Source organism: Python bivittatus, unplaced genomic scaffold, assembly GCF_059951505.1.
Source record: "Python bivittatus isolate LINGU-HERP-01145 unplaced genomic scaffold, Pbiv_v1 ctg000840_np1212, whole genome shotgun sequence".
Classification (NCBI taxonomy): domain Eukaryota; kingdom Metazoa; phylum Chordata; class Lepidosauria; order Squamata; family Pythonidae; genus Python; species Python bivittatus.
The window spans coordinates 19924972-19943932 of NW_028277113.1; the positions used below are offsets into that span (position 1 = coordinate 19924972).

The 18961-nt window shown below is 38.5% G+C and overlaps 1 protein-coding gene across 40 annotated transcripts in view; it reads left to right on the forward strand.

Annotated features, from left to right (window-relative positions):
• The window catches only part of LOC112540344 (uncharacterized), a 542784-nt gene that overhangs the window by 241064 nt on the left and 282759 nt on the right, over positions 1-18961 (forward strand). For 12 of the 40 annotated variants that reach the window (XR_015793972.1, XR_015793970.1, XR_015793969.1 and 9 more), the window contains 3 exons: positions 175-261; positions 2094-3459; positions 18549-18602. The exons of 12 other annotated variants lie outside the window; for them this stretch is intronic. The gene's annotated coding sequence lies outside the window, so the exon portion shown is untranslated. 16 more of the 40 variants (XR_015793971.1, XR_015793941.1, XR_015793935.1 and 13 more) reach the window with 10 other exon arrangements.

Here is an 18961-nt window from a genome sequence, read left to right on the forward strand (position 1 = left end):
GGAGAATACTAGATTGCCTATCTGTACTGTAGAGATTCATGGGATTAGAGTACTGTTCTGTGTTAACCGTACATTTTTGGTAGATTCTGTAACTCCTGACCTCTCTAACCCTAAGCAGACTAGAAATATTGTTGCTTTGCTCATATATTTTCCTTTATTTGTATATTGATGAAGAAGCAGGGAGGAGAAAATATGTAACCAAGGAGATGGATAACCAGATGATAGCCTTCAAATGATTTTGAAGCCACTAAATAGCCCTTGGTAAGTTATACTAAAGTGGGGCTTTTTCCCTTTATTGACCAAGATCTATGTGGGGCCATTATTGAGGTTATGTTTAACTCTTGGGTTTCTATTTATGTAGGAGATAACAGTATTTGTTTTGGTTTCAATCCACAGATTTCGCACCCCAGGTTTTCACACTGAGGTTTCATGTTAAGTGAAAAATAAAGCAGTTTGTTTGGTTTGGGGTTGAAACCTCAAGTAACCACATTTTTTTCTCTCTAGAATCTATAGGGAAGGGAGAAATTGACTGGGAAGAGCTAGATGAGCTTTTCAGGGGACCACTGATTGATTAGTTAACACTTGGCATGGTTTGGATTTATTTCTTTATTTAAAATCTATATTGTAGTATTCACAGTATGTTCAAAAAGTTGCCCTGTAGTTCTTGTAAATTCATTCAGGAAGGGTTTTGTTTTGTTTTGGAGTTTTTTGTTAATGCTGTGGAATAATAAACTCATTTTTTATGTGCTGCCAGTAGCATTCTCTACTGAATCTCTTCCCACCAGCAGTACCAATCTCATTGATCCTTAGGCCTTATGTGCAGCAATGTCTTTTTTAATCTTCTGAAAAGTTGAGATGTTCACAAGTATTTCTCTGCATACATGTAAGAGACCCACTGACTAAGAACGGTTTCAGGCAACTGAAACCAAGACATATTCAGACAATGACTCCTGGTCTCTCAAATCTGCAGTCTAAATTTACCTTCCTTGGTTTTTTTTAGTAGACAAAGTGTGCAATTATCTGGAATTCAGAGGGATTTATAACCCCTTTTGTGAAATACAACTTAGGTATTAATAAACAAAAATATATTGTTTTCTTAAAGGGAAGAAGTGGTGTAGGGCAGTGTTCCTCAACAGTGTTGGCAACTAGAAGATGGATGGACTTCAACTTCCAGAATTCCAGATCTGATACTCCTAAATTAGTATCACCACTTGATTGCTCCTTTCCTCCCCCATCCTTAATAAGTGTTGAAGCCCAAACCATTTTAAAAATAGAAGCCAATATATTAATTTATACTTCGAATTTAAACCTCTTCCTCATTGTTCTTTTTTGCCTGTGTTGGAGGCTGTCACTGTATTTGTGAAGAGATTATTTAGGCTTCAGAGGACTGGACCAATTCACATTGCTTTAAGAGGCAATGAAAAGAAGCATTTCCTGCATTGGGTGATTCCTTCTTCTCCTTCCTTATTGCAAGTTACAGAGTGCTGGCATGAATAAAAAGCATAGTTTGCATCAGAATACTGCTGAAAATATAGCATCCAGTTACATTCCTTGGAAAAATGGAAAATGGCATGGTAGATTCAGCATCCCAGGTTAGTAGACAAAGGGAATAGAAGAAGCAGACCCACTTGTGCTGTCACTTTGGACAAATACAGGAGTAAAATAGTTTATGTAATTATATAGTTCTGCTAGCAGGTTTTTTTCTTTTTTTCTTTTCTTAGCTGAGTACTTACTCATTACTTACATGAATTTACAGAAAATTCTCAGATTTTCAGATGGCAGTTTATGGAATGCATGGTGTTAATAAATAAACTAGAGCATTTGCAGGAACAGAAGTGGTAAGGGTATTTTTTTCCCCCTCTTGGCTTGAAAAAAATCATAAGCTCATCCATACATTTCCATACACATGGACATGATAGTGGGAGAAAGGGAATTTCCATCTTTCTGTGTGCCAACACATAGGAACAAAAGCTGCCTTTATGCCCAATAATATAGAAGCACCTTGCTTTAAGGATTTGGGCCATCTGCACAGCCTCTATTAAACCCAGCACTTGGGTAACATGATTCACATTTTCTCTTTTTTGTGATTGCAGCAGGAGAAGTCTTCCCTCTGTAATGAATCCAGCATGCAGTGGTAACAAGGGACAGGAAAAGGCTAAGTGAACATCTTATTTGTCAAAAGTAAATTATTCAGAAGGCAGTTTCAAATGGAGATTGCCAGGAGAACTAATGGTATGGAGGATTTCAGCCCACCCTCTCCAGTTCGGGCTGTTGAGACATGGCGTGTGCTTTTCAGGAATTCACTTAAGTGGAATCAGCTTTGAACACTGCAGCCAAGAAGTAATATTGCTGCCATCCAGCTTGTGTCTGTGGAACAGCATCCTCAGCAGCCTTCCTGTTGGCAGTCGCACACAGACCCATAGGCACAGGCATCGTAGCATGGGCAGAGGTGTACGGTATGTCCCTGTCAGGCTCTTTTAAGGGAACCGTTTCTCTAGGGCTGCTGCAGAGGAGCAGTGGTTGTCTCATTATCTGTGGACGCTGCTGTGCTTTCCGTGAATGTGAGTTTGGCCACTTTAGTGCATCATGTGGTTCTCATGTGACACTGACTCTCTGGCAGTTTGCAACAAGAGCTTGGGTGACTCTGCATTTCTGGACAGTTGCGTTCGGCAACGTAGGCGGTTGCAATCCTAAATGACAGAAATAAAAACTTTTATTTATTAGTGGCTTGATTTTACAGTGATTTCACTTTAATCCTTTGTTTTGGGGAGGGGGGGATGTAGGGGGGGCACTCCTGCTCTTTCCTTCCTGCAGGATTTGAGCCATGCTGTTGGGAAGGAGCGATTTCGTCTTCTCTCGGAGTGATGACGCTGCACCACTTTTGGCATATCCTGCTTCCCCCATTTACCTGGGTGGCTGTTGCTGCTGCTGCTGGGGTTGCTATTGCCTGCCTGCCTGCTTGCATTTCAGCCCGGCTTGTTCCAGGAGAGCATCACTCATCAGCACGCAAAGGGAAAGACTCGATGAAATCTGGGCACTGCATTCTCTTGTTGCTGCTGGAGGAGAAGAAATGGGGGATGCAAGGTTTATTTCTCCCCCTCCCTAAATGGTGAAAATGCGAGTTAAAGGTTTGGGGAGCAAACATTTAAAGAAATGCTATGCCAGCTAATCCGGCACATATAGGGAGGGCATTGGCAGCAATGCAGTATGCATGGAACGGGCATCCAGAGGAAGAATTCAACCACTGCTATTCGGATTATTATGGGGAAAGCCATGGTGATGCAGAGTTTCACCTCAGAGGAGAGCTGTGCTGAAGATGGATAAATGAAGTGCCTGATATGTGTGCCTGTCAGAGCACAGCCATGGGAGGAAAGGAATGGAAGCCAGCAAGTGGCAAGGAAGAAGGAAAGCTGCGTGCCGTCTGATTGTCCTCTTCGGTGTCTGCTTATTCCAGCAACGGTGATAGCATAATTTACGGAAATGTGCCTGGAGAAAGGGACTTTAAATTGTAGACTGAACACTCCCTAATGTGGTTACAGAGGAAATGAAAGGTGTACGTGGCTGCAAAGACACAAACACCTTGTGGGGGAAAAGAGAAGTGTGCAGTATCAGTGTATGTCTGTGTTTGTACATTGTGCGTTGAGCTTTCTGATTTGGGAATGCTTTGGAGATATTCTGGCTGCTGGGAGAAGCTTGGTTAAGGGGTATATGTTCAATTGCCTCCTGTATACATGTTTTTCCAGAAACCGGAATTGCGAGACATTTTTGCACACAAGATTCTGGAAAGTCTCTCTCTCTCTCTTTCTCTCTCTCTTACACCTTTGAGCCTTAAATTTTCTATATGATCTAGGGAGGAATGTTGGGCTTTGCCCCCCTCCATTTTTAAAATCTTTATAAACACAGCTGTACTTAGTCTAGTAAAAAGAAAAACATACTGTAAATATAAGTGTGGTCAGTCTAATCAAAATAAATTATCCCAGATGACTTTTGTAGCCCAGCTGGCAACTCCTCGTTTTCAGATGGCTTAGTATTCAACTGAGATGAATCAGTAATGTATTTACATTTTTAATGCATTTCAAAGTCAGCCTGTAATTTGTTTTAAAGGGGGGAGACCAGAACCCCACCGAAAAAAGCTTTGGCAAGGGATTGCTCCACAATGCATACTGCTGAGTTTTATTTCTGGTGTAGCATAGTAGTGGTGAAATAGAGTCCTGGCTCTTTTTAAGCAGAATCTTTTTTTTTTTTTAATAATACAGCTCCTGCCAGGTCATCCAGGAAGCCATACCTGTGGTAACAGCCCAAATTAAATGAAAAGAAACTCAGGCTACAGATAAATAGAGGAAGCTTGGCAGAAATGTCAGGAGCTGCCTCTTTGGCACATGCAAGCATGCACAGCTGTGTTTTTAAATCCAGCAACCCTAAATTGTTCTGAATGTGTCATATCCAGCAAGATTTCTCTGTAGTCATGTAAGCCATCCTGGAACCAGCTTGCCTGTCCCTTGCATGATTTGTTACTGCAGAGATCATTTTCTGCTCCATTATAGTTTAGCCAGTTGTTGAATTGCTTTCTGCTCTTAGAGGAAGAAACAAAATTAGGAAAATACATTTTCCTCTGCAGCCTCGCTACCCTTCTTTTTCAATAACAACTCAGCCTTGGGCATTTTAAAAGAAGATATGCGAGTGGGGAAGGGAAGGGAGAGGGAGGGACACTTGTAATTCATATAGAGCTGCACAGACCAGCAGAATGTCAGCAGCTTGTAATTAGCAGTCCGTGGTTACGTCAGTGGCCGTATCTTTCCAAGAATAACTATGATGTGTGCCACAAAATGAGAAAGATAGGCATAACCTAGTTATCAAGCCCGGTTTGAAAAAGGGCAAATGGATTAATGAATGTGCTTTGTCCATAAAGTCCAAAATGGACAGATGATACATTATGGGGTTTGCTGAGTTCTGCAGCTGAGTGTGAAGTTATCCACAGAGGCTGGAGAGATTTGGGGGGTGGGGAGTGCAGACCTGAAGAGTACAGGCTGGTCAGTTCTAACTAATACCTTTGCCTTATAAGTGGCTGGTCTAGCTCACCCTGCTGGCTGGTGGTCAGGGAGGCATCACAACTGAAAAAAACAAAATGCAAAAGGTGCTGTTTGAACTGCAAAGAAACTACAAAGAGCCCATTGCCTTCCGACTTCACTGTGTTGAGCTCGACTGCTGTTTTGCTGTACTCTTTGGCAGTCATCGGTGTGTGATTTGACTTACAATCAGTCTTTTCTATTTCACAAAAGAGGGGAAGAAGGTCAGATTTGTGAATTGCAGTACAGCTTTCTAAATCCACAGCAAATCCTGCAAAGCTTTCTTGGGAAGATTTCAAGAGTGGAGCCTTACAAGGATGTCACAGTACTCTGTTTTAGATCTGCATCTGCAGTCCTGCAGCAGGCAGGCAGGGAGGGAGCGATGAGGATGTTGAAGGTGCCTAATTTGCAACTGGCCTTTTCCAGACACCTTTACACAGCCCTTCCTGACTTTCCTCTGCAAGCCTTTGCAACGTGTGGTTTGTGTTTCTCTCCTCCTGTTCTGGGCTGCCCAAATTGCTCAGAGCCTCTTCTGGTTTCCCAGATTCCCTGCAAAAGTCAGCCTCAGTTCAGCTCTTTGTTTATTTAGCTCTCCTTAATAATATGCTTAAAATAAACTGCATTGTGCAAACATGTATATTTTAGTCTGGGAACATTCACATTTCTTGGGGGAGAAGGCTATGTGTTGCATAAAACCAATCGCTCGATTGTCTCATGCAGGGCAGTTTTAAATATCCTTTCATTACTTGAACGGTTACAAAAGCCCACATTCTCCACTCCTGCCTTTTGGATTTGGGCAAGAGCATGGCATGCCTGACTCCAGGATACTGTTATTTTGTGCACCCAACTGGGTGGAAAGATTTCATTTGGTTTGTATGCGCAAGCCCGAGCAGCTGGTCATTAATGCCGGATCCATCGCCCGAGCAAAATGGAAGTGGACGTGAAGGGCTGCATGATTAATGCTAGCCTGCAAAGGCTGTTCCATCCAAGAGCCAGGCTTGCAGTAAAATAATGCAGGAGCCTGATTTGATGGCTCTTTAACAGGGTAGTATGTCATTGTGTCGCCAAGCAATTGAGGTTATTATGGGGCAGGACTGACAGACGGGACAGTGGGGTTACTAGACCGTGGCATTTTTAGAAATACAGGCCTGACCTACTTTGAGTGATCCTGCCTGGCAGCTGCATGGTGCATGGAGCCTCCTGATAGGCTGTCCCTGTTGCTAAGGGGAATTAGCATGAATTTTTCCACATGCGGTCTCTGTGATTGAATGATAAAAGCTGACTGGAATTAAAGCGATTCAGTTCAGCATTATGTAGATTAATCTTCCATCTTTCTCTTTCTGGAGACACAGAAGGGGTGAGGGAAGGCAGAAGAATCCTGGCTTGTTCTTTAAATTTGCTTTTCCAGTCAGGGCATGGAGGAATCCTAGTTCGTGAAAGGATGTTGCAGAAGGAAAGAGCTCTTTAAAGATCTGAGAATACTGAAGGACAACTGGTTGTGACGGCACTTCACCTGGGTCTGTTTTGAGGCTGGCATCAAGCCCCTGCTCCCCCTTCCTCTCTCTGCTTCAAAAGAGAACAAAGGAAGGGTGTCTGTAGGTGTGGCAAATGCAGACCTTATTTTGTTTTTAAGAAACAAAGGCAGAGTGGGACCCCAAGTTTTGGAAGGAAGCTATTTGATGCCTGTTTTTGTTACAGGCTATCATTCAGGGTCATGTTTGGTGATAAGCAGTCATAGGTGGGCTTCAACTCTCTTGACCCACATGCTCAAAGGCGTAGATTTTGGTGGCACTGCCATACTGACGACCAAAATCTGTTCACTACTTCCAGTCGTCTCGATGTAAAAATATCTTTAAATGCTCATTTGGGGAGCTATTTCTTCATGGAGGAGGGAATACTTCTTTTAGTCTATATGAAATCAGGTCTGACTTTGGGGTAGCCGTTTTGAGCTTTCTGCAATAACGAATAATGAACTTCTCAGTCATAGTTCATTAGTTAAACATAATTGATCTTAACTTTCTTGCCACTCTTCACCTGTTATAAAAGGTGGTACTTTTTTATTAAGCCAGACTCATTCTCATGATAATTGAAATTATTTAGGGAGAAATGGTAGTTTTCTAAACAGGAAGAACTGTCATCTGAAGAAACAAAGCAAAACAAATATGAAATGTTTGGTTAGCAAAATGTATAATTGATTATTATATAACACAGTGAGAAATTGCTTTTTCATGATCATGTAACAAATTGTTTGATTACGTGCCATCAGGTCGTTGTTGACTCCTAGAGATCACATAGACAGATTTTCTCCATGATGATCTCTCCCTAATCTGGTCCTTCAGCTTTTCCAACGGTGCACCCATCGCCACTGTAACTGAGTCCATCCACCTTGCTGCTGGTTGTCCTCGTCTTCTCTTTCCTTTCACCTTTCCCAGCATTAGAGCCTTTTCCAGTTAGCTGTATCTTCACATAATGTGTCTGAAGGAGAATAGTTTGAGGCTGCGTATGTAATGAACAGCCCTGTCTATTTTAACCCTTGACTGCTTGTCTCATCTACCAACTCTTGCTATTACTCTTTAACCATGATACATATTTGATATATCACAAAATCAATCACAGATTAGATGTACATAGAGAAAATGTTAAAATATACTTTTCCCATATATCATTATCCATTATGTAGATTACATTTTCATTTTATAAAATTTGCTTTAGTTTTCAGTGTTGACCTAATTGGTGACTACTGTACCTCAATATGCTTTGAAAGCCCATGAACATTTTTACAGGAATCTTGTCTTGAAGTAGATCAGTGTCACTATTATGGTGAGTCCTCCTTCCTTTACCACTGTATACCACTTACAGGAGGCACAATTGTGGACCTAAGGAAGACTTCTGCAAAATGCCATAAAAAAGAAAGCTTTGCATGCAGTATCTATCTGGTAGTACAATAGATATTGGAAATATAGTTTCTCCTAAACCTGCCATTAAAGCTAAGACACTGTAATAAACTCAGAAAACATTGCCTCTTTCCCATCCTGTCACATCTCCTTATAACTTTAATAATAAAATTATCTAAAACATGGCAAAAAAATTGACATCCATGTTCCATTCCTCTACAGAGTATTGGTATCATTAATTATTGAAATGCATTCTGATTACCTTTCAAAGCAATGTACAGATATAGCTAGTTGAATGCACTGAATTTAAAAAGAGAATATTAAAACACCCCAAAAGAATGAAAACAGCTTCGAGTCCTTAAAAAGACTAACAAATTCTTAATGGAGCAGGAAGGTCATTAGTATCCACCAGAAACTAAGGAATGGAAAGCCTCACAACAGTCTTGTGAGATCTCCAGCTGACCTGAAATTTCTTTCCAAGCATCCTCTGCTTGTAGTTTTCTCTTTGCACAAGTAGGAGAAATGATTGCTGGGAGGATAAGATATGATGTAAACCTTGTATTCTTGTGGTTTGCTACAATCAGATTTTAGACATACAGTATCTCCTCTATCCTAACCCTCAGTGTTATTTACAAACCATGAATAAGTTATAGAAATGAAATGTCAGCAAGGTCAGTAGTTCCCCGGCTGAAGTATTCTGATTACTGTAAACAGTTCACGTGACATAAAGGATCCTTATTTCTCTTCTCTCATTTTGGCCAAATGTATGATCTTGCAGACAAGCCAAAGAGTCAGTGTGTTCCCTCATTTATTGAGAACTTGCTAGTTAGTTGCTTCTGAAACTCTTGTTTTAACTGGAAGAGCATAGTGGTAGTCAGTCAGTGGAGATAGTTTTAAATATTAGCAGAAATGGAAGAAAGATGGAAACAATCATGAGATTGCTGATATGGTTTGTCAAAGTGGGAACATATACTGTGGGATCAATACCTGTATTTGAAGCATATTCCAAATGTTTTTTTCCCCCTTCTCATTTCCCTGAGATAGCTATTCATGAAAAAAGTGGAGAAACTGGAGCTAGAAGCCACAATAACACTTCTAATATACTCTAGTGCATATAATAATAATGGCCAGTGAACTTAGTTACACCATGATACAAATCACATCAGATAAGAATGGGAGGGAGAAAAGTGGTGATTATTAATGTGTCTCTCATTGCCTCCTACATTTTTTAGTAAAAGACCACATACTTATGGAAATGTAACTTTTTGGTGGATTTTATTTGTCCTTAATGATTTGGCTGGAGCATATAGCACTCATGGTTTTTTTATGATGGAAGCAGTATGAACTGGTATATGAGGTTTTCTTCTTCCCTTTATTTGATCAGTTTCAAATAAATAGAATTGATTGGCTGATCTCAGTTTTACAGGCAGAAAATGAAGCTGCTGCTCTGTAGACTGATCATAGAACATTTTCATAGAGAAGCAGCTGGTTCACTTACTGAAAATGCACATGCTGAAACAAATTGTGAGCTGAAAAAGTAAATCCTTTAAACATATTGTATATGCAGTTATGAATATTCAAGGAAAGTGTTAACTATTTAGCAAACTATTCAGCTAAAAAAAGCTAATGTCATTCTTCATAACAATGTGGCTTCTTATTTGTAACATGATTTGTCTCTTTATACTCAAACTAAATTAGTATGCCTCCTAAGATAATACACCATTTCTTCTGACTTTTTAAAGATCTCTCTTGCAGAAAGATTGGAAGGTATTTCTTTTAGTGATAAACATCTCAGATTTGTGATACCTTTATATGAAACCAAAAGCAAACAATTTTATTATATGTTTCTACTGTGCTGCTTTCTCCATTTCACTGTAGAGTTCTTTGCAGGGTATAGGATGAGTTTGGCTGGGCTCTAACATTTTTCTTTAGCAGTAAACACACCTATCTTGGTTTGTGTTTTTCTGGGTCCTTTGAGTCACTCTTGACTCCGGGTGACTGCCTGGACTAGTCCCTGCAGCTTTCATGGCAAGATTTTTGGAAGTGGGTTGCCATTGCCTTCATCCTAGGGCTGAGAGAGAATGACTGGCCCAAAGTCACCCAACTGGCTTTGTGCCTAAGGCGGGACTAGAACTCAGGGTCTCCCAGTTTTTAGCCTGGTGCCTTAACCACTACCACCAAACTGGCTTTTGAAGGGGGAATACACACCCTTAAATATCAAGATGCCAAATCATTAGGGCAGACTTCTCCAACCTTAGTGCCATCCAGAAGTGTGGATTTCCTACATTGGATGTGCTGGATAGGGAATTTGGAAAGGGAAATTCTGAGACCAAGAGTCCAGGTTTGGGGAAGGCTGGTTTAGGGCTTAAAACATAATCACTGGTGCTATGGATTAACCTCAGAAACATTAACAGACAATTCTGAACCTTCCCTTCATCAATTCCAGATAGATTAGATGAGATAGAGAGATAGACAGACAACCTTGTGTCCCTTGTCCAGTGATATAACAATGAAACTCAGATTTTATTTTGGATTATACTAGCTACTTTCAGTAGCAAAACTAGAAGCAATCTTTAGTCTTGGAAATTAGAACTTTGTCTCTAAGATGATTTAAGAGAACATACACTGTTCTGTGTGTCCATTGCTGATAGTTAAACTATGGATTTGCTGAATTTTTATAGTTGGGACTTACAGACAAACTTTAGCACAACTACATTTTAGAACAGGTAAAATAGCTGAAAGGTCATTGTGACCTCTGGAATTCGGAAAAGCATTAGCTATATCCATGAGTACATGGTGCAATAAAAAATGTGGCATTAAGGTGGAATTCATGAACAGGGGTTCTATATAGGTATCTAAGCTCCTATTGTCAATTGTTAAAGAAATTAATGTTGTAAAGTTTTTAATTTAAGGTTCTAAAATGTATTAATGTAAAGTTTTGTATTCTTTTCTTTTCAAGACAGAATAAGTAGGCATGCTTTTGAAATGGTGAATGAAAGCCAGTTAATAGCTTGCTTGGAAACGCTGTGAGGGCACGGGGCCATATGAAGTGGCACCGATACAGCTTTGCATTGGTCTTGTACTGGCAGCTGCTGTAAATCATTTTCAATTATTTACACTTTGCACTAAGCCAGATTTACTTTAATTAATTTGTTTTAATCATGTTCTGCTGAATAAACCGTGGTTGGCAGATTCACACATCCTGCTAAGCCAAAACTGAACAAGTTACATAATAACTTACTGTGATGTGTGAATCCATTTAATATTTCTCCTGAGGGAGAAGAGGAATGCAGAGATTTGATTCTGCTTAGCTTTTGCTGATTTATTAGATGTACTCTGGGTATTGAGAATGTTACCGTCAATACAGTTAAAGGACTTTCTTCATCTCCCACCTTTCCTAGAGTTCAAAGTGATATATTTGGCTCTGCTCTCATGTTATCTTCATAACAACACCATGATAATGATTGGCCCAAAGCGAGGTTACTGTTGTGCTGTCGGGTTATGCCCATTTTTTTTTTTTTTGGTGCTCCAGCTTGTTTCAAAGGCTTAGAAAGGTACAGATGTATTATTTTTAAAATGCCCATTTCATTCATGCTATAACATTCTACTGTACGTTAAAAATGAGAATAATGATGCTGCCAGGATTTTTTTTTACAATTGTGCTTTAGACCGAGTCAATGAAATACATATAATTAAACCTAGTTAGACCAGCAATACAATTTGAGTAGTGAAAAATATCCTTCAAGGACTTCTGAGCTCCTAGTCTACAATGGCATCTTCAAGCGAAGCTGATGATTCAGGAGTGACCAAGGGGCTTGCAGGAATCAAAGGGTACAGCAACAGTTTTGGATGGAAAAAATAAAATTCAAATCCATCACTACATTTTTCTATTGAGATATGTATGTCAGTGACAAATAGCCATTGATGATAAAGGTTATTTAGAAGGGGTGAGGCTTTGGAAAGGTTGCCAATGCTGAATGGGGCTGAAACATACAGATAATTGAATTATTATAAGATTCTGCAAGCCAAGGCTTCACATACATTTCATTCAGGGGGCTTCCATTTAAACCCTTGTCTGTACACATGTACGGAGAAAATGCTTTATTACAACTGAGCTAAGTCACAGCTTGAAGCAAAAGCAACTTAAGTCCAGAAAGCTGCCATTAAAAAACACACATGCACAAGCTCATGTATGCATCTTTTTTCAGCTGCTGTCGGCATGTGCTGTCTCAGCATTTGCCAACTTTTTTCCTCCAATGGATGAACATAAGGGAAATAACTTAGAGTTCCTTGAATCCTCCATTTTACTGGGGCAGCTGATACGTGAATAAACCAAATGTGTATTTAGGCATCTAGACCCAACTCAGTTCCAATATTCTTTTGCCTGGCTAAGAGGGAAAAAAAATATGGCAGTGATACTGCTGTATGTTTTGCCAGTAAGGGAGGAGAGGAAAGAATAAAACCACGTTAAATGGAAGGTAAAGAAGGGAAAAAAATTTTTTAAAAGGGGGAGACTAAAGACACTTATTTCCCATATCCATCCAACTGTGAAATTTCAGAGGTGTTTTACTATCAATACATCTCCCCCCCCCCCATGGAATGGAGGACAGGTACACCTCAATCTTCTGTTATGTGTAATGTACTTTTCTTCACAATCTTTTTCTTCTCCTTAAAAAAGAGACAGACAAAAATACAGATACACTTTTCATTTGGCACATTTCCAGTGGGAAAAAGTCCATTCTGTATTTAAGTGTTTCCAATTTTAATGTTTAGAAAATCATGCTTATGTTGCTTTTGAGTTTTAAGGACCATCAAAGCAGTTTATCAGCTCCCTCCCCCTCTGCTCTCTGCAAAATCTTGAACAATGCAGGATGTGTTGAGGCAAAACTGTTTCAAATTAAGCTGAATGTCAATCTTTAAGAATTTCCAAGACTAATTCAAAGGACTGTCCTGGAGCTTGGTTTCAAAGTGATGAAAAATCAGAATCCCATGCTTGAATAAATTATTTTATGTGCACAGCAGAGTTTCAGCTTGTAGAAAGCTGAAATAAGCTGTATAGCTTTCAAATAGACTTAAGCTGTCATAAATCAGCATCTGTTTTTGTGGGCAGGAGCCAATTACTGAATCACTAAAGGTCTGGATACACTGATATATTCACTGCTGTTAACCTTGGTTGGATTATTCCTGCTATTTCTTCAGGTCAAGCAGTCTGCAATCTAAATAACATTGTATGCTTTTAGAAATGTTCTTTCCATCTCTATTTCCAAACATATTTCTACTTTCTCTGTCATACTGTAAAGCAGAAATGTAGTAGATAAAAGATGCAGTACCATACTTCAACAATATCTAAGATGCGTAACAGCAATCAGATAATCAGTCTAGCACTTTTTATGACCAAATGGTTGCATAATTTTTCTCATTTCTTTGTGTAAAAACTAGCTACTGTACTTAGCTCTCACTTTCTATTTAGCAATACACATATACACTTGTGTGTAGTGTATGTTTGTGTGTGCATGTGTGCATTCATTCCCATTACCAAACAAATTCCACAAGGAACCATGCACTAAATTTTCAACACTGTAAGCAAAAACTGACCAGATGAATACTTAACTTCATCTATAGTTGCCCAGCTACTTCTGGACTTAAAAAGTCCAGTTTCTTAAAGACTTCTAGCTTAATGTTATGTTATGTAATGTTAATACATTTTATTGCAATGAATATGCTGATTCTAATTTTTTTGACTAAAGAATCATTGTACATAGCTTGCATACACAGACCCTCAAGCACACCTTGTTATGCTAAAGATTAAAAAAAGGATTAGGCATGAGTGATGGATTCCTCTGGAATGAATTTATGTGTTCACACAGCACATTAATTGACCAGGGTCAGCTGTCCTGCTCAAGACAAATACCTGCACAATTACATCTGACACACTTATTTGTCAAATCCTGCAGCTCTTGCTGCTTCTAAACTCACAGTGAAACTGCCACTGCAGTCATCTTCATCTTCACCTTCTGTGGCTAAGCTTAATACTTACCCTTTACCAATGCAAAAACCTTTATTTATACATCAACATATTATTTTCCAATACATGTGTGAAGGCCATTATATATAAAATTAAGGAAGATGTATTACTTGTTTGCAATGTTTATACATTTTCTTGGAGCTGGTGATAAAATGTCTTTGTCATTTCATCTCCAGGGGAGATAGATAGATTTGATGTCTATGTTCCTGTATAACCTGTTTTATTTTTTGAGTCATATTAGTCTTGTTCTGATATATAGATGTGTATGAAACAAAGGCATGTGTAGACAGTGATGTCTAGACTTAGTAAGTGAAAGCCAATATCTATGATTGCCAAAGGATAAGTGAAGCTAAAACCACAAATATCAAATGTCTGTTCTTTTGTTAAAAAACAAAACTGCAAAAATAATTGTGCTTTTATTTTTATTTGTATCCCATTTCTTCTATCAGTTAATTGTAGGATTCAATTAATATTGATGAGGCTGTGCATGGATATCTGTGTCTGATAACGATGGTTCCAAAATGATGAAATGTGTGATGTGACATCACGATGCAAACTCAACCTTGTGTGTCAAGCCCTACAGGGCTGGCAAGCAGAGGAAGCAAGAACCACCTGGATTTCTGAAAAAAATCTATTGGTAGAAGGGTAATCTTGAAAACCTAGTGGAGTAATTTTTCTGCACAACTTATATTTGGTCTAATTAAGGTGGAGTTACTCTGAATCCCTTTCTCACATTTGCCACCCCCCTCCTGGACTCAAGATTCTCTTCTGTCATGCCTCTGTTCCTCCCTTAACTATCTTGCTGTTTCCTCCATGTTCCCAAAGTCTCTTAGGCATTCCATTATGTTGTGTAATGACATCACATACATACACACACACAAGGAACAGAGCTTGCATCATGATGGTCATTTCATCACTTGGAGCCCATGGATCCTTAGGTGCATGGACAATGAACCTTCTCTTGATATATTTGAAATGCAAATGGTATAAATTTTCTGTCATCTTTAGCTTTTCCGATTTCTGGTCTCCACTGTCCAGCTGAGCTTAAATATTGACAAAGGTGTTGTTTTAAAATTTAGAGAACAGATGTGATTCTTTCATATGAGAAGAACTTCATGCAGTCCTCTTCCCTTCATATAAGCATCAGGCAGGACTTGGAATAGAAATTTCATTCATACTTTCTGATCCTTATCTGGCTTTTATTTTTTGGCCTCTTGATGGGACTGGAGAAGTATCAGAGCTGCACACCATAGTAGCTTGATGATGTGGTTAAGACAACAGGGATCTATTAGCTAATTACAGAAAGAGAAAGTGTAGTCATCCAGACAAGGGGAAGTTAAGAGGTGAGCTCTCTTAACAGGAATCTGCATAAATCCCAAAGCAGCTGCTATTAGTGTTGTGTAGAGAGGGATTTCCTGTAAAAGGAAGCTGCTCTTTTGCTATTAATGTTGCTTATTTCACAACAGTAAACATGCATTTATATAGGCTGAGTGGGAGACTGGGAAAAGTCTACTAGTGTTGAAAGATGAAATCTTGTGAAAACAGAAAGATGAAAACAGAAATATTTTCTCCTACATCTGTTAAAGAAAAACTATGATAATTTTAGCCTTTCCTCATTGGAAAGTTCTGAGAGTTCTGACAGAATTTAGAAAGAAAGAAAAGAGAAAGGTAACACATTTTTTCATAATGCGTTTTGTCAAGGTTAATTATGCAGGTTTTGGTCAGAAAAACTTTGTGTCCTTGTTGCTTTACCCTTCTTCTCACTTTTTCTCTGTTGGTATTTTGACTTTTCTAGCATGTTTGCCATGGCATTTTTCTTTTTGGCCTGCTTTTGTATACAGGTAGTCCTTGACTAACGACTATAATTGGGACTGGAAGTTCCATTGCTAAGTGATGCGGTTGTCAAGTGAGTCACATCCGATTTTACAACCTTTTTTGTCACAGTCATTAAGCGAATCCAGCTTCCCCCATTGACTTTGCTTGTTGGAAGCCCCCTGGGAAGGCCACAAATGGCAATCATATGACCCTGGGATACTGCAGCCGTCATAAATACATGCCAGTTTGCAAGCACCCAAATTTCGATCATGTGACTGCAGGTACACTGCCACGGTCATAACTGCAAGGATTGGTCATTAGTCACATTTTTCAGCACTGTCATAACTTTAAACGGTTGTTAAACGAATGGTCATAAGTTGAGGACTACCTGTAATCTATTCATGTAATTGCAGTATTTTCTTTTACCTTTTGGGAAATGCTGATTTTTTTTTTCTCCTAGAAGGAGAAAAGCAAGTAAAAATTAATAGGCATCATGAAGTCTAAGAAATGTGTGGCTTCTGACCTAGAGATTTCCTTTAGCTTCAGGTAAATGGCCTTTAATAATGCTTTGGATTAAAAAAAATGGTAATTTGACATTTCCTCCCTATAGTTCATGATATACAGTTTATATGCTACAGAATTTGAATTTTTTAAATTAACAATTTACTATTTGAATTGTATATGGTTTCGCTCTTCTTTTTCCTGCATCCCCCAGTCTGTCAGACTTACTTTTATTTGCTACAGCAGAAAAGTAGTTCCCAGTGACTGCATTGTCAAATGCTGATAAGCTGAATTGGCACATTTTCCTGAAATGCAAGTTTTTCACTCCAGCTCGGAGAAGTAAGACTCCCACCTGTTTCAAAAACACAGTTAAATATATTTAAAAAGACCTGGGTCTGATTTTTGCTGATTGCTGAATTAATTAGTTAATTGATTAATCTAAAAGACATCCAGTAATAATAAACAGGCCTTCTAATAAGGTGACACCAACAATAAATGGCAAAGTATGTTGCACAGTTTGATGTTGTATACTGGTGCTTCTCTAGTTGTGTCTTAGACTTGAAAGGTTAAGAAAACTTCCTATCTCAAGTAAGTAGGACATAGCTGTGAAGTTTCTCTTTGCTTGCTACTGAAAAGCTCTGACTTTATTTTCTTTCCCCTGTACTACAGTACATCTACAATTCATTAGCACTAGTGGGACTGTGTTGAAACCTTGAGGTTAGCATTCTCAACCTGGTATTCTCCAGATATACTGGGATTGAAACTCCAGAATTCCCAATCATATGGACTTTCACCCATATTCATTCCAAATAATGCAGCATACCATTCAGTATTTAGATTGCTAAGCATGTATTTATAATTTGTCTGTTGCTTGCAATGCTGGGCTCAATGAACTTTGCTTTTTAGCCTGTTGGCAACCCAATTTCTAGCTGTAATACTTAGCTTTCAGGGGCAAAGCAGCAGCCACAGAAACATTTTAATATGCATTGCTAAATGGGACGGAATTCTTCATGGTCTGAATGTTTTCTGGTGACAGTTGGACATCAAGAGGATTTGGCCTTTACAGTGACAGCATTCTTAAATGGCATAATGCATTCAAAAACTTCTGGTCCTAGTTTAGTAGCAAACAGTTTCCTCATTCACATTGGTTTATGCTTACCAGCAAATCAGAGTCAAACTGTTTTTGTAATTCTGGTTTGCAGGCAAGCTATAATTAGACTGTTACGACATTTAGGCTAGCTTATGGTTTGATGCCAACTAAGACTGAATCATGGCAAGCAAGAGAGAACAGAAGGAGAGAAGGTAATGTGTAAGTCTGACATTTTTCTGGATTTCTTTTCAAATAATTGCATTTTGTGTCCAGTATCTCCTTTCTTAATTACTTTTTGTTATACTAAATGAAATCATATTTTTTGGCAAAGGTCACATACTCTGTTCTTACATCACCCCTTTCAAAAATGTAATGTCTGCTTTTTTATAACATAGGCAAATTTATATTTATTACTTAAAATCCAACTAATCTCCTCAAAGGGCAATTATACATTTAACAAGATTTGTGAAAACTTAAAATTTATCTGAAATTACTGTCAGCACTTGCCTGTTTAGAAAAAAATATATATGAGTTATACAGCTAAAAAGAGATTTGCATAATCAAGTCAGCTAATTAACTATTTTGATTGTCATATTTTTCAGTCTTGTTTTTAAACTCTATATGTTGGACATTTTTTGTTTTGTTTGTCTAACATAGGAACACTGCAGGAAGGGAGCAAGTTGTCATTTGAGCTAATCTCATGGCGTTATTATTTCCCCTTAAGGAAAGACTAGAGCTAGAAGATCAGATTTGCCAAGTTTTTAATTATTTTACTCCTTTGTGATGTATTAAGCTAATTTTTAACAGAAATTTGTTAAAGGGATAAATATGTGGATCATGAACTCAAATTGAGTTGGTGTCATTGATGAAAAATATAATTCTAATAATGGAAGTTGCTGTATGAATAAAAAGGAGTGAAACATACTTGTTATTATGATAATCTAACATCAGATGTCTGCACAACTTAACCATCTTGAATATTTGGCAGCAAAAGAATTGTGGTATACTATAGTCCAATTACTATAGAAAGATCATCCCTTTCTCTTTTCAAAAAATGTGTCTAATCAATATCTTAGAATTCATTACTTAGCCAGATAAATGATGAATCTAATTATACCTTACCCTCTTCTGAGATGCAACCCTCTTATCATTTTCAGTTCCCACTGGGGAATGTATCTAGAAAGAAAGACTACAAACAAAGCATAAATTTTGTAAGTTTTAAGTTATAAAACTTATTTTATGAGTTGCAGTGCTGCAAATTCCTTATTCTGCAGTCATTAAAAGTTCAAGAACCCTGACCTCTTTTGCATATGATCACACCCTAACAGCCATATCTGCTTCTACCTGTGGTGATTTGGGAAGTCTACATGAGAAGCACTAACAATGGGGGGCAAAGTATACCCGAGAATTGTAGTTTTTTTCCCCCTAAAGAATTAGACAAGTTGGTTCATTCTAAAACACAGCAGAATATAATTCATTAGTCATATAAGACTGCTTGTTCCATATTTTACCTTCCTTTTTCTCTTCTGAGCAAAGCAACAGGCACCAATAAGAAGAAAAGCATAATTAA